The sequence below is a fragment of the Phoca vitulina genome, unplaced genomic scaffold (genome assembly GCF_004348235.1).
Source record: "Phoca vitulina isolate PV1807 unplaced genomic scaffold, GSC_HSeal_1.0 scaffold28, whole genome shotgun sequence".
Classification (NCBI taxonomy): domain Eukaryota; kingdom Metazoa; phylum Chordata; class Mammalia; order Carnivora; family Phocidae; genus Phoca; species Phoca vitulina.
Window position 1 is genome coordinate 8,836,121 of NW_022589731.1, and position 11,782 is coordinate 8,847,902.

An 11,782-nucleotide genomic window follows, 5' to 3' on the forward strand; every position below is an offset into this window, starting at 1 on the left:
GGAAAAAATAAATAATGTCAACGAATGTCAAAGGGGTGTTACCTAAGTGAAATCATAGGGGACGTTGAACAAGGGCAGCGAGAGTGAGCTCTCCGGAGTCTTAGAGTGAGGTCTCTATAAAAACGAGGAAGGAGCAGCCATTGGTCAGAAGGAGGCTGGGGGGAGAGGGATCTTCCAGGCAGAAGAAACAGCATGTGCCAAGGTCTCAAAGCCAGAAAGCCATGAATTCCTATCATTCATTGGTAGAGAGCTGCTCCTGGTTGGTCACTCTCTGGCACTTGTCACTTCCCAAGCACAGATGAGCAAGGTCCCAAGGCAGAGCATGGTCCTGGGTAGAGATGTAGGAACCCAGCAGCTATGGAAACCATCGGCAGGTGCCCCTGGGGCAGGTGCATGGGCACGGCCAAGTCTCCTCTTCCTCTAGAAGCAAAAAGGACATTGGTTTCTGGTTAACTGTAAACCCAAACTTACCCATCTAAAAATAGAATCTACTGGGCACTCAGTGGAAATGTGATCATTAGAAGTCTTTACACTGTGGAAAATGCCTTCTGGTGGCATTTCCAGTTTCTCCCAGGAGGGATGGTGGGCATTGTGGTGGAGGGGCATTGTGGCCACCTTGGGGCCTGGCATCACATAGCATGGCAAATCAAATCCCAGCTTCTTTGTGAAGACTCTATGACCAGCCTGGTCAGGCCTGATGTTTTCAGTGACCACTCTACCAACCCCCTTTGCTAGTATCACCTACAGTGTCGCTGGGCATTTATTATTATTGTTGTTGTTGTTATTATTATTATTGCTATTGCTATAGGCAGTGTGATTCCCACAGTTACATCTGATAAAACACTACTGCATACTCAGGGAAACCAGTGCACTTGTCCACTGGGTTATTGGGCAATATGATTCCCTTCCTGGAACTGGAAGGAAAAAGTACTTAATTTTAGAGACAAGTAAAATATGACTTTTACTGGAATTTATTTAAGAGCAAACGTGCCAGATACTGTTTGGAGACTTGGCATGTATTAATTTTTTAATGCTTACCAAGCCCCCACCTTGTAGATGAGAAAATGTAGGCACAGACAAGTGAAGAAATGTGCTCAAGGTCTGTCATGGGAAAGCCCTTATCTGGACCCTTGAGCCAGAGCCTCTCTTTCCGCTGTGCTACAACGCTCCTGTGGTGAGGAGGGTAGGAGCGATTGGGTGTGTGTCCAATCAGGAAGGCTGTCCGTTACCTGGCTCCCCATTGGGGGAAGGCGGTTTCTTGGAGCCCAAAACAGGGATGGCTGCTGGGCTTCATGACAGGCTGGAGCAAAAGCCGGAAAGGCACCAAGAGATGGTGCAACCTGCCTCATTCTGGCTTATTCCTGCTTTTTGCTGGTATCTGCTCCTCTCCTCTCTTTCTCAGCAGCTTAATCCTCTCTGCATGGGGGTCAAAATGTCTTTGCCATTTAAATACTAACTGAGATTGGCTACAGGAGCTGTTACAATCCTAGGGAGAGAGTACGACCTGCCCACCGCATCTAGTCTCCCGTGGCTGGGAGGTGGAGGTGGGGTGACCAAGCACGAAGCCCATTCCCCACTCAGTGTTTCTGCCCATCTGAGCATCCTCTAAGATATCCATTCAATAGTCACTGTCCTGAAGAGGAATGTGGAAGAGCTGTCCACCAGCTGGGCTTTAGTCTGTTTGCTTTTCCCTGACACTTTTGCTTCTAGTTTCTAGGGTCCTCACCCTTTGGTGAAGTCCTGCTTAATGCCAACTAGAAACTTGAGTGTCTCCAGGAAGCAGAGGGAGGGTTGAGGAAGGGAGACCCTGATGTCATCTTGGCTCCTCTGGACCACTTGGACGGAGGGTACCTTGGAAGTGAGAAGAAATGGATGGCAGAATCGTTGACTCAATGGTTTTCCATCCTGCTGGGGGCAATTCCTCTAAAATCCTGATTTTAGGGTTCAGACATCAAAAAATTTTAGAGCTACCCTGGTGATTCTAATGTGTAGCCAGGGTTGAGAACCTCCATCTTGGCTTGAGTTTGTGGCTGTGCAAGAGAGAGCACAAGGTCCCAAACTGAGCTCTAAGGATTGGCTCCTGGAGAAAATGGTGTGTCTATTTATCTTTTTCATGTTCCCTTGTTTTCTGACTCCACACAGAGTCCCTTGTAGAATCAATATTCTGCCTCCACGGTGTGCTGGTGGCATCAGAGGACAAACTGTACTCTACCTCCATTCCATGGGACTCCTCATGGAGAGTATGCGAGGCAATCTAGTGGGCGGGAGCAGTTTTGCATCAATGCCAGCTCTGCCCAGAGAATCTCTGCTGGAGTGAGTGTCTGTGTGAGTGCCCACCACAGGAAGATTAGGTCCCTGCATAAATCATCTCGAAGGTATACATCTTTCCTGTAATTAATAACTTGCTTCTCCGTCCTTCAGGGAGCTGTGGATGCCTCCTTGGCATTCTGTCTCGGAAATGGGAGAAGACAACAAGCTGGGAGGCCATCAGGAGAGGTACTTGGCCACACCTCTGACTCTGTTTCCCCTGCCCCCCCAAGGGGGTTGTAGGAATTCTCACACAGTGGTCAGTGTCCAGGTGGGACATTAGAAAAGCTGACTCTGGGCTTAGGTGAGAGCCTTTTGGAAGACGTTTAGACTCAGACCTGGAGTGCACAGAAGCTAGTGGTGGGTCCCTGGTCAAATTAAGACTGTGCTTCCAGTCTCCCTGAAGCTTAGATTAGATTGGATTTTAAGGGAAGACCGAGATAATTCCCTTTCCATCATTCTTCTCTGAGCTTTAGACTTACGACTCTCTTTTGTTAGTTGAAATATAGTTTGGTAGGCTACTTCCAGTATGCAGAAGGCTGCGAGTCCTGCTAAATTGCAGTTTCAAGAAAATTTGGGGATGATATTCTTTTACAGATTTCTCTGATTTTTGGCATCTTTTCCCCCTGAACTATCAGCTCCTAGTCTCAGTGGCTATATTGGGTCTCTATTTCATAAAAAACAAACAAAAAAACCAAAACAAAACCCCCTAGAAACCCATATCTAACTAGTTTGATGGAAAAGTTTATAAGAGCTAAGTCCACAGACTTCAGGCATGGCTGGATCTAGGGCTTGAATGAAGCATCAAAGCTCCCTTTTCTCTCCACCTCCTGGATCCTTAGCATATGCTCTCCTTAGTATATTGCCTTTATTCTCAGGTAAGCTTTATCCATTTGGAAGGAGAGAGATGGCTACTGGCCGTCCCAACCTAGATTCTTCAAAGTTCACAATCCAAAAGGAGGAGGGGCTGATTTCCTTCAGTATCTGTACTTCTATTCTCAGGCGTGATTCTAATCAGCTCTGTTGGGTGCTATGCCCATCCTGGAATTAACCACTGAGGTTGGGGGAAGGCATACTCAGCTAGTCCCCGTACAAGGCCTATCTCACCTAGAGGTGAGCCCTGCTCCAAATGCATGAAATAGGTTTCCCGAGTGGAGGAGTTCTATTATCTATGAAAGAAGTAAAGGGATGCCAAAGGCATGAATGCAATGACTTGCCACCACAGCAGCCAAGCTTGTTTTTCTGTTGGCCTACAGGGTAGTGTTGTGGGCTCTGTTTACACTTCCTCCTACCATTGTGAGGTTATTTAATTGCTTCAGCTGCATAATTGACTAAATTGGTTAATGTGCCTCATTCTGTGGCTCCATAACCAGCCTGTATGCTCTCTCTCTTCTTTCTCCCATTTCTCTCCTGCCCCTGCCCCCACCCTCCCCCATGCATGAATCACCACTCATGTCTTTCCAGGACTATACTGCTTTGGGAGGGATAATTCCTTACTTGTATCGGAAGAGGATGAGAGCAATTAGCTGAAGAACTGGGGCTGACATCCATCCGGGCCTCCTTGGAGGATTCTGTGTTCTGTGGGAGAAGACTAATCTGGTTAGAGATAATTTAGGAAAGCCAATGGTATGAGGATGGTGCTTGGGTTTGATAGCAGGGGCACCTCCCATGCTCACCAGGGTGGAGCATTCTGAGTATTGCAGCATGAGAAACTTGGTTTGGGGATATCCTGTGTCTTTGGGCTCAATGAGCAAGGACTGGGATGGGGGAGGGAAGAATAGAAAACACCATTCTTATTTGCCAATGATGCTCAGTCTACTTGTGGAGACTTGGAATACAGGCATGAAGCATTGGTGACCAATGAGGGGCTACACATAGCTATGTCTAAGCTATGGTGTGGGTTAGAAATGAAGAGACAGAGATTAGAGAGGGATTGAACAGTCAGGGAAGGCTTCCTGGAGGTAGTCTTTGAAGCATGTGTAGGAACTGACAAAGTAATGGGAATAAGCATGCCAGATGAAAGAAGTTCTATAAATCACACCACAGAGGAAGAAATGCATGTGTGTAGGAGTCAGGTTGAAAAACATCCTGGCGGAAGGCATAGAGGCACGGAGCAGGAAAGACTGGGTGATACAGAACCTGGAATGTGCTGGCCTGAGCCAGAAGTGTAAGATTACCCTTTCTGACTCAGTCATAGGAGAGGCTTTGTCTTTGCTCTGCATCCCTCTGATCTTGGCTTTCCTTGATTCCATTTGTACTAAACATTAGGTAAGTGTCCAGTGTTGGTTACTGTAGCCTGGAAAGTGTCGATGCCCTCTGAAGTTAAAGACCAGGCAGTAGAATGACTTCCTATGACCTCTGGGATGTCAGGGTTTACTTCTTAGGGATGGAAGTGAAGAAATTTGGGGACTCAAACTCATTAGTGGACTGTTGTTTGTTGGAAGTTGGGAAAGTACGAGGCACGGCAACGGTAACTGACAATATGGAAAGTACCAAGCTCCTGTTATGTACTTGGGAATTTAACAATCATTCACTAAGTGCTTCCTATGTGGTGGAGCTAGGCCATGCAGGGGAAACAAAGGTATTACGCTGTCTGAAAGAAACTTACCATCTAGTAGGGTCTTTCATGGAGAAGAAATGGGGCACAGTAGCAAATGTGGACTTGGTGGTCTGACCTGACTTTGAATCCTGACCTTGCTATTGGCTGTGTGACCTTGGACAAGCTGCTAAAACTTCCCTAAACCATATTTCTTTGTCTGTAAAATGGGACTAACACCTACCCTGCAGGGTTTTTTTTTAATGAGGATTATAGATAACATGCGTAATTAAGCTGCTTGGCTCATAGTAAGTACTAAATAAGTGTCAGTTACTAATATGATTTGGGTGGAAATCAGTACAGCATCCGTAGCTGAGCTGAAATGATCCCCCTAGAGCATGATGAAGAGGAACCTGAACCCATTTTCTCCGCCAATCTTTATAGCTCAGAGTGTTTTTTCATTAGAAATACAAATATATTTGTGTTTTCTGGACAGTTAATAATTTTAACTTGAAAGATCTTCTGAAAGGTTGGGATTTGGGCAAATTTTAAATTATAAATTTTGATGGAGGATTATGAAGCAAATGTTATTTCTTCAGTATTTTCTTACCAACCATGACTGTACTCTGTCCCAGGCTCCTGGCATTGTTGCCCCGTTTGTGCATTTAATGACTACTTATTGAGTGATTACTATGTGTTGGGCACTTTTCTAAGTATTAGATTTTTGACCCTCTACAGTAGGCATAGAAAGCTTAAGTAACTCACCAATCGTCAACCCACTGACACCAAGGAAGCTGGACGCAAACTCCAGCAGAAGGATGCTAGAATCTAGATCTCAGCCATGACAATGGACTGCCCATTCCCACAAAGGTCTGCTCTCAGATGTTGGCTGATGCCAATGGAAAATGGAAACTCTCCTCAGCATGTTCATATTTTCACAGGGAATTCTTGAGGGTCAGCAAGGCTTCACAGGATTAAGTTCCAACAGTGAAATGATAGGATATGGGGTTGGTTATTAGCAGCCACCTTTTTCTCCTGAACACCCCCTGGGGGCACTTCTGCAAATGGCAGTTCTAGCACTGGTGGTCCAAGAACCTCCAGGATCCCTCATCGGCAAGACAGGAGCCAATTCCAGGATTCCTGGGAATGAGTGGCTCCCTTGAAAGCAGAAGTACTTAATAGTTGAAAGGGTCTTTAGAAACTCTGTAGCTCAAACTTCGTTCCAGCACAAGATTCATTGAGATTGGCCGGGAAGGCTACGGCATTCTGTTCTCTGCTTGAACCCTGCCTCTGACCGACAGCTCACTGTAGGTGCTGTGCTGTGGCTGGACAGCTCCAGTTGTTAGCAAATCTCTTCTTCTCTTGACTCAAAATCTGCCTCCTCCTAACACCCACCAATGTGTTCCAGTTTTCCTGATAGAACAAGTTTATTTCTTCTTTTGGATGATAAAATGGTGGGGCGAGAGTGTGTTACTATTGGCATCTGATGCAGGGTTGGCAGGAACCCCCTAACTTCCAGCCCCTCATTCCACCTACTTCCTTAGAGCTCTGTGGGTTCTGACCTCTGTACCTCTCTCTCCAAGGAAGAGGTGCTCTTGCCTTGGATCCCCAGATCCCCTCCATCTGCTTCCTTGGGGATCTTCATCTACCAGTTATCTCCTTTCTCATCTTTAACCTCTCTTTCTCAATTGGCTCAATGAAGTCAGCATTTAAATATATATTTTTCCATCTTAATAACAAAAATAAAACTCTCCATGGTGGCATCAGCCCACCTGCCCTGGTTTTTCTTCCTCTTCACAGCCAAACTTCTGAAAGAGTTGTACCCATTTCTTACCAACCAACCATTCTTCCAATTCCTCACCGTCCAGTCTCTCCTCAGCCCACCCTAAACTGGCTTCACTCATTCTCTGCAGCAAAAAGCTAGCCAGAGGAAGGTCTCCTAAGATCTCTTTGTCATTAAATCCTGTAGACCATTTTCAAAGTCTAATATTGTGTGATCTCGTGTTATGTGACACCATGGGTCATGCTTCATGTGGCTTTCTCAACATACAGTCCTCTGTGTGCACCTCTGTTCTATCTCCTCACTACTTATTAATCACTTTCAGAAGTTGTATTCCAAGGTATCAAGTCTTGGGTGCATCAGAGTTCTTTCCTAGTATCTCCCCTGATTTGGAGCATTCATACTCGGCCACATACCTTTGATCCCACCTGTGTCTAAAAACTCCAACATTTTTTTTTAAAATATTTTATTTATTTATTTGACAGAGAGAAACACAGCGAGAGAGGGAACACAAGCAGAGGGAGTAGGAGAGGGAGAACCAGGCTCTCCGCTGAGCAGGGAGCCCGATGTGGGGCTCGATCCCAGGACCCTGAGATCACGACCTGAGCCGAAGGCAGACACTTAACGACTGAGCCACCCAGGCGCCCCTACTCCAGCATTTTTATATTGAGTTCAGATGTATCTCTGGAGTTCCAGATCTATATCCAACTGTCCACTTGATGTTTCCAGATAATATCCCACAAAGTCTCCAAATTCGATACATACAAAATTGAGTTTGACATCTTTTCCCCTCAGATTGGCTTCTTTTCTGGTGTTCCAACTCAATATTCGGCACCATCCCAGGTATTGTCCTGCCAGAAATATAAAGATTATATATATAAAACTAGGGTTATCTTTGACATTCACTTCTTTTTTTCTCCATATAAGGCACATCTTCCTCATCCACATCTTACTTATCCTAGTGCCTAAATATTTCTTAAAACCACTCTCTTCTCCCTAGTTCCTCTTTCATTACCCTTATCCGGTCTATTATATTTTGCCTAGGTTAATATATCAGCTTCTAACTAGTTTCCTGTTTCCTCTTCCATTCCTTGCATTGAGGTCAGTGTGACCTTCCTAAAGGTCCAATGTGTTGGCATTACTCCTCTACTTAAAACCCTTGAATGGCCCCCATATGTGTTTGTGTTCGGTGATCTGAGGTATTGATGGGCTGGGTTGTGGGCAGAGGATCTCTGTCAACAGATAAAGCTCAGTTCACTGAGGTTGGGAAGTGTTGCAGAACATGCACAGATTAAGAATGGGTGTGGATGCAATAGCCAAAGTGTGGAAAGAGCCAAGATGTCCATTGACAGGTGAATGGATAAAGAAGATGTGGTATACACACACACACACACACACACACACACACAATGGAATATTATGCAGCCATCAAAAGGAATGAAATCTTGCCATTTGCAGCACGTGGATGGAACTGGAGAGTGTTATGCTGAGCGAAATAAGTCAATCAGAGAAAGACATGTATCATATGACCTCACTGATATGAGGAATTCTTAATCTCAGGAAACAAACTGAGGGTTGCTGGAGTGGTGGGGGGTGGGAGGGATGGGGTGGCTGGATGATAGACACTGGGGAGGGTATGTGCTATGGTGAGCGCTGTGAATTGTGTAAGACTGTTGAATCACAGACCTGTACCTCTGAAACAAATACTACATTATATGTTAAAAAAAAAAAAGAAGAAGAAGATAGGAGGAGGGGAAGAATGAAGGGGGGGAAATCAGAGAGGGAGATGAACCATGGGAGACGATGGACTCTGAAAAACAAACTGAGGGTTCTAGAGGGGAGGGGGGAGGGAGGATGGGTTAGCCCGGTGATGGGTATTAAAGAGGGCACGTTCTGCATGGAGCACTGGGTGTTATACGCAAACAATGAATCATGGAACACTACAGCAAAAACTAATGATGTAATGTATGGTGATTAACATAACATAATAATAAAAAAATTAAAAAAGAGTGGGTGTGGATGTGAAGGCACACATTGGGTCTATATAACCAGCAGAGCAATGAGCAGGTGCTGTGCACTGACAAATCAACAGGCGAGACTCGGGGCCCGGGCTGCAGTGTCCATGGAGACAGCGTTTGGTACCGCTCTGCTGCCTTGGTCCAGTTGTAACTACTGCTGCCCTAGTTTATCTGAGAGCAGTTTCATACTTTATTAGCCTGTCTGGGCTCTTTGATGCTGGCAGATTGAATTCTGAACCTCACTTAGGCTCCATCCTTGTTCTTTGAGAGTTCTCCAAGGTTTGAGAGAAGGTAACCCCACAGTTTTGGGGGGTGATTTGGGGCTCAGGTAGGGAAGTATGGGAAATGTTCCCTTTTTGTCTTTAGGGCTCATGTCATGAGAATCTTTTTGGTTCAGGACTCTAATGCTTTAATAATTTTGACTAGAGCCTTGTTATGGCTCCCTTTGGTTCCCCTCAATCATGGACTATGCTGCTCCTAAAGGCAGAAAGTGTGTCGGCTCCATCCTGCACCACATGGGGTTTCTTCCTCACACAGTTGTGAAATGGTGTGATGAAGCATTACAAACAGATGCTCAGAGCTCTCTCCCCAGAACCCTCTCAGGGACTTGCTCTATCTGGGGAAACTCTGGAAAAGAAAAAGAGAACAATCACTGAGACATGCTGTCCAATGTCACCTTCCTCAGGAAACCACTGTGGGCTCTGTTCAATGGATAGCCCTTCCAGACTTCTCTTCTACTAGCTACTCTTCTCCTAGATATCAGGGTCCTTCCTCTGGAAGTTTCCAGGGGAGACAGAAATGGGACTGGAGAAAAATCAAACTCTAGTTCTAGTCAGCATGAAAAATAAATGTGTTTATTGGGGGAACTGCAGACTGCACAGAACTCAGGGGCAGGTCCCAGATATTTTAAAGATATCCTAAGAAAAATAAATTCAAATTTAGCATTTTGTCTCCTAGGCTCAGTCAGAAAATGTGTTTCTGCCTCCTGGGGAAAGAAACATTTTTCTTGCTGGCATAGTAATGGTGAAGATATTATTATCCTTTTAGGTGGGCACAAAAAGCCGAGAACTGTTTTGGGGGGTGGGGATAGCAAACACATTTTCTCGAAGACGAGACTCCTTCCCTTAAGTTAGCAGGATCTGGTGGTTCAATTTCTTCAAGACTCTTTATGTTCAAGGGAAGTAAAAGGCATTCATTAGTTCCACTTGAATATTTGATAATGGCAAATTCACAGGATGGAAAGTGAGTTAGATCAAACTTACCGTGAGGCTGTCCCCTGAGATGAAAGGCCAGGACTGTGCCAGAGCTGCTGATACTTCTCCAGCAGGCAGATGAGGCCAGCCTGGGAGAGAAGTAGTTCTTAGAAAACTGGCCAAAGTCTTTGTTCGGCATCCACTTGGGCCTTAAGCTGGGATCCTGAGCTGCCCTGTGCTATTAAGAGTGGGAACTAGAGAGAAGGGTTTTCAGTCCATAGTGTGTTGGGTGCTGAGGAGAGGGAAGTGGGGAGGGCACACATCTGTTAGTGGCTAAAGCAATTGGCACCTGGTACCTCGGCTTTCTGCAGAGCTCCTTACCCCTGCTCTACAAGCTGGTAATTCATAAGTAGAGGAATCCAAGCAGGAGCCCTAGGAAGAACTGGAGAAAGGCCCAGGCTTGCATAAAACCCTCCAGGTTCTGTAACACCACTAGAGGGAATTTTTATAACTTGAGGAACATTTGCCACCAGTGTTCCCTTGAAATTTTCAGCATGATGGATGGCATATTGAGTCAGTGCCAGTTGCTTGGGGCCAGCTGCTTGGTTTTCAAAACTGGGGGACAAAGAAATTACTCTGGAGTTTTGCAGAGGGAAGTTTGTCATGATTGCCAGCATACCCTGACAATTCCATACAACTCATGTTTTTCCAAATGTGTAAAGGAAACTTTCGGTACAAAGGTAATTAACCTGGGGGTGGGGGGGGAGGTTATGGCCTTAAGAGTGGCATGACTTAGGGTGGGTCACTGGCCTTGCCACTTCCTAACCGGATGACATGGGACATGTAACCTTTCTAAGCCCCAGGTATTTTTATATAAAATGGAGGTATGGCCCATCTTAGAGCACCGCTGTAAGGATTCAGTGATGATACAGGTAGGGTATCCAAGGTGGTGTTGGCAAGCACAAAATAATCACTAGCTGTGTGAGAAGGAAACTGGAATTTTAGTTTGGGCTCTCCTAAATGCTGCAGGTCTAGGAGGAAGTTATAGCTTATATCTTGTTGAGTGTACTGGTTGGGAGTGTTGACACTGGATTCAAACATAGTTGGGTTCAAGTCTCAGCTTAATTACTTAGTAGCTGGGTGATCTTCATTAGGTCCCTTAACCTCTGTAAGCCTCAGTTTTTCATCCGTAGAGTAGGGTAAGATACCATGGACATCCCCGGATTGTTGTGAAAATTAAATACAGTAGTCCATATGGTACCCAAAGGAAGTGCTCTTCATGTTTAACTTTTTAATACTATTATTTTGCAATCGTTACTTAAATGGCTGCCTTCTGTTCTGAGTTAGCTTCGCCTCACGGAAAGAGGAAAAATGTGATATAGCTGTATCAGTTAATTGAATGTACTTGCTTCCAGGAACTTTTTCCCCCCAGGGTTGATGTTTTTTCTTTTCTTTTAAATCTCACCCAATTTAACAGAGATGTTTTCTAGGCTTCAAATTCGGCAAACTTTTTTTTGTTAAATGCCTTTGTTAACTCAGTTTAATCTGGGTGGACCAGCCTTGAGTTGAATGGTAATCCCCTAATCTCTACATTTAGCACTGATCCTGTCCCTGAGGGGGCAAGGGAATGAATGGATCCAGCTTGGGATCCTATTAGCCTTGGGAAGTCCTAACCTTCTGCTAGTGTTCCTGGGATTTGGGGCCCAGGGAGATGTGGAATTAGAATTTAAGTTAACTAAAGAATTGGTGTGAATGGCAGAGGATTTGAAGCACATAATAGCTGGTCTAGGAGAACCCTGTGGAAAAAAGGCAAGCTCTTATTTGTTACTTTACTGTTTAATTCTCCAAGGTAAGAAAGGTGTGAGGTTTCTGTCCTAGGCATCCTGATAAGGTTTCTCCCAGTGCAGCCAGCGCTATCCCCCCAGGAATGGCCTGCAAGGCAGCATAA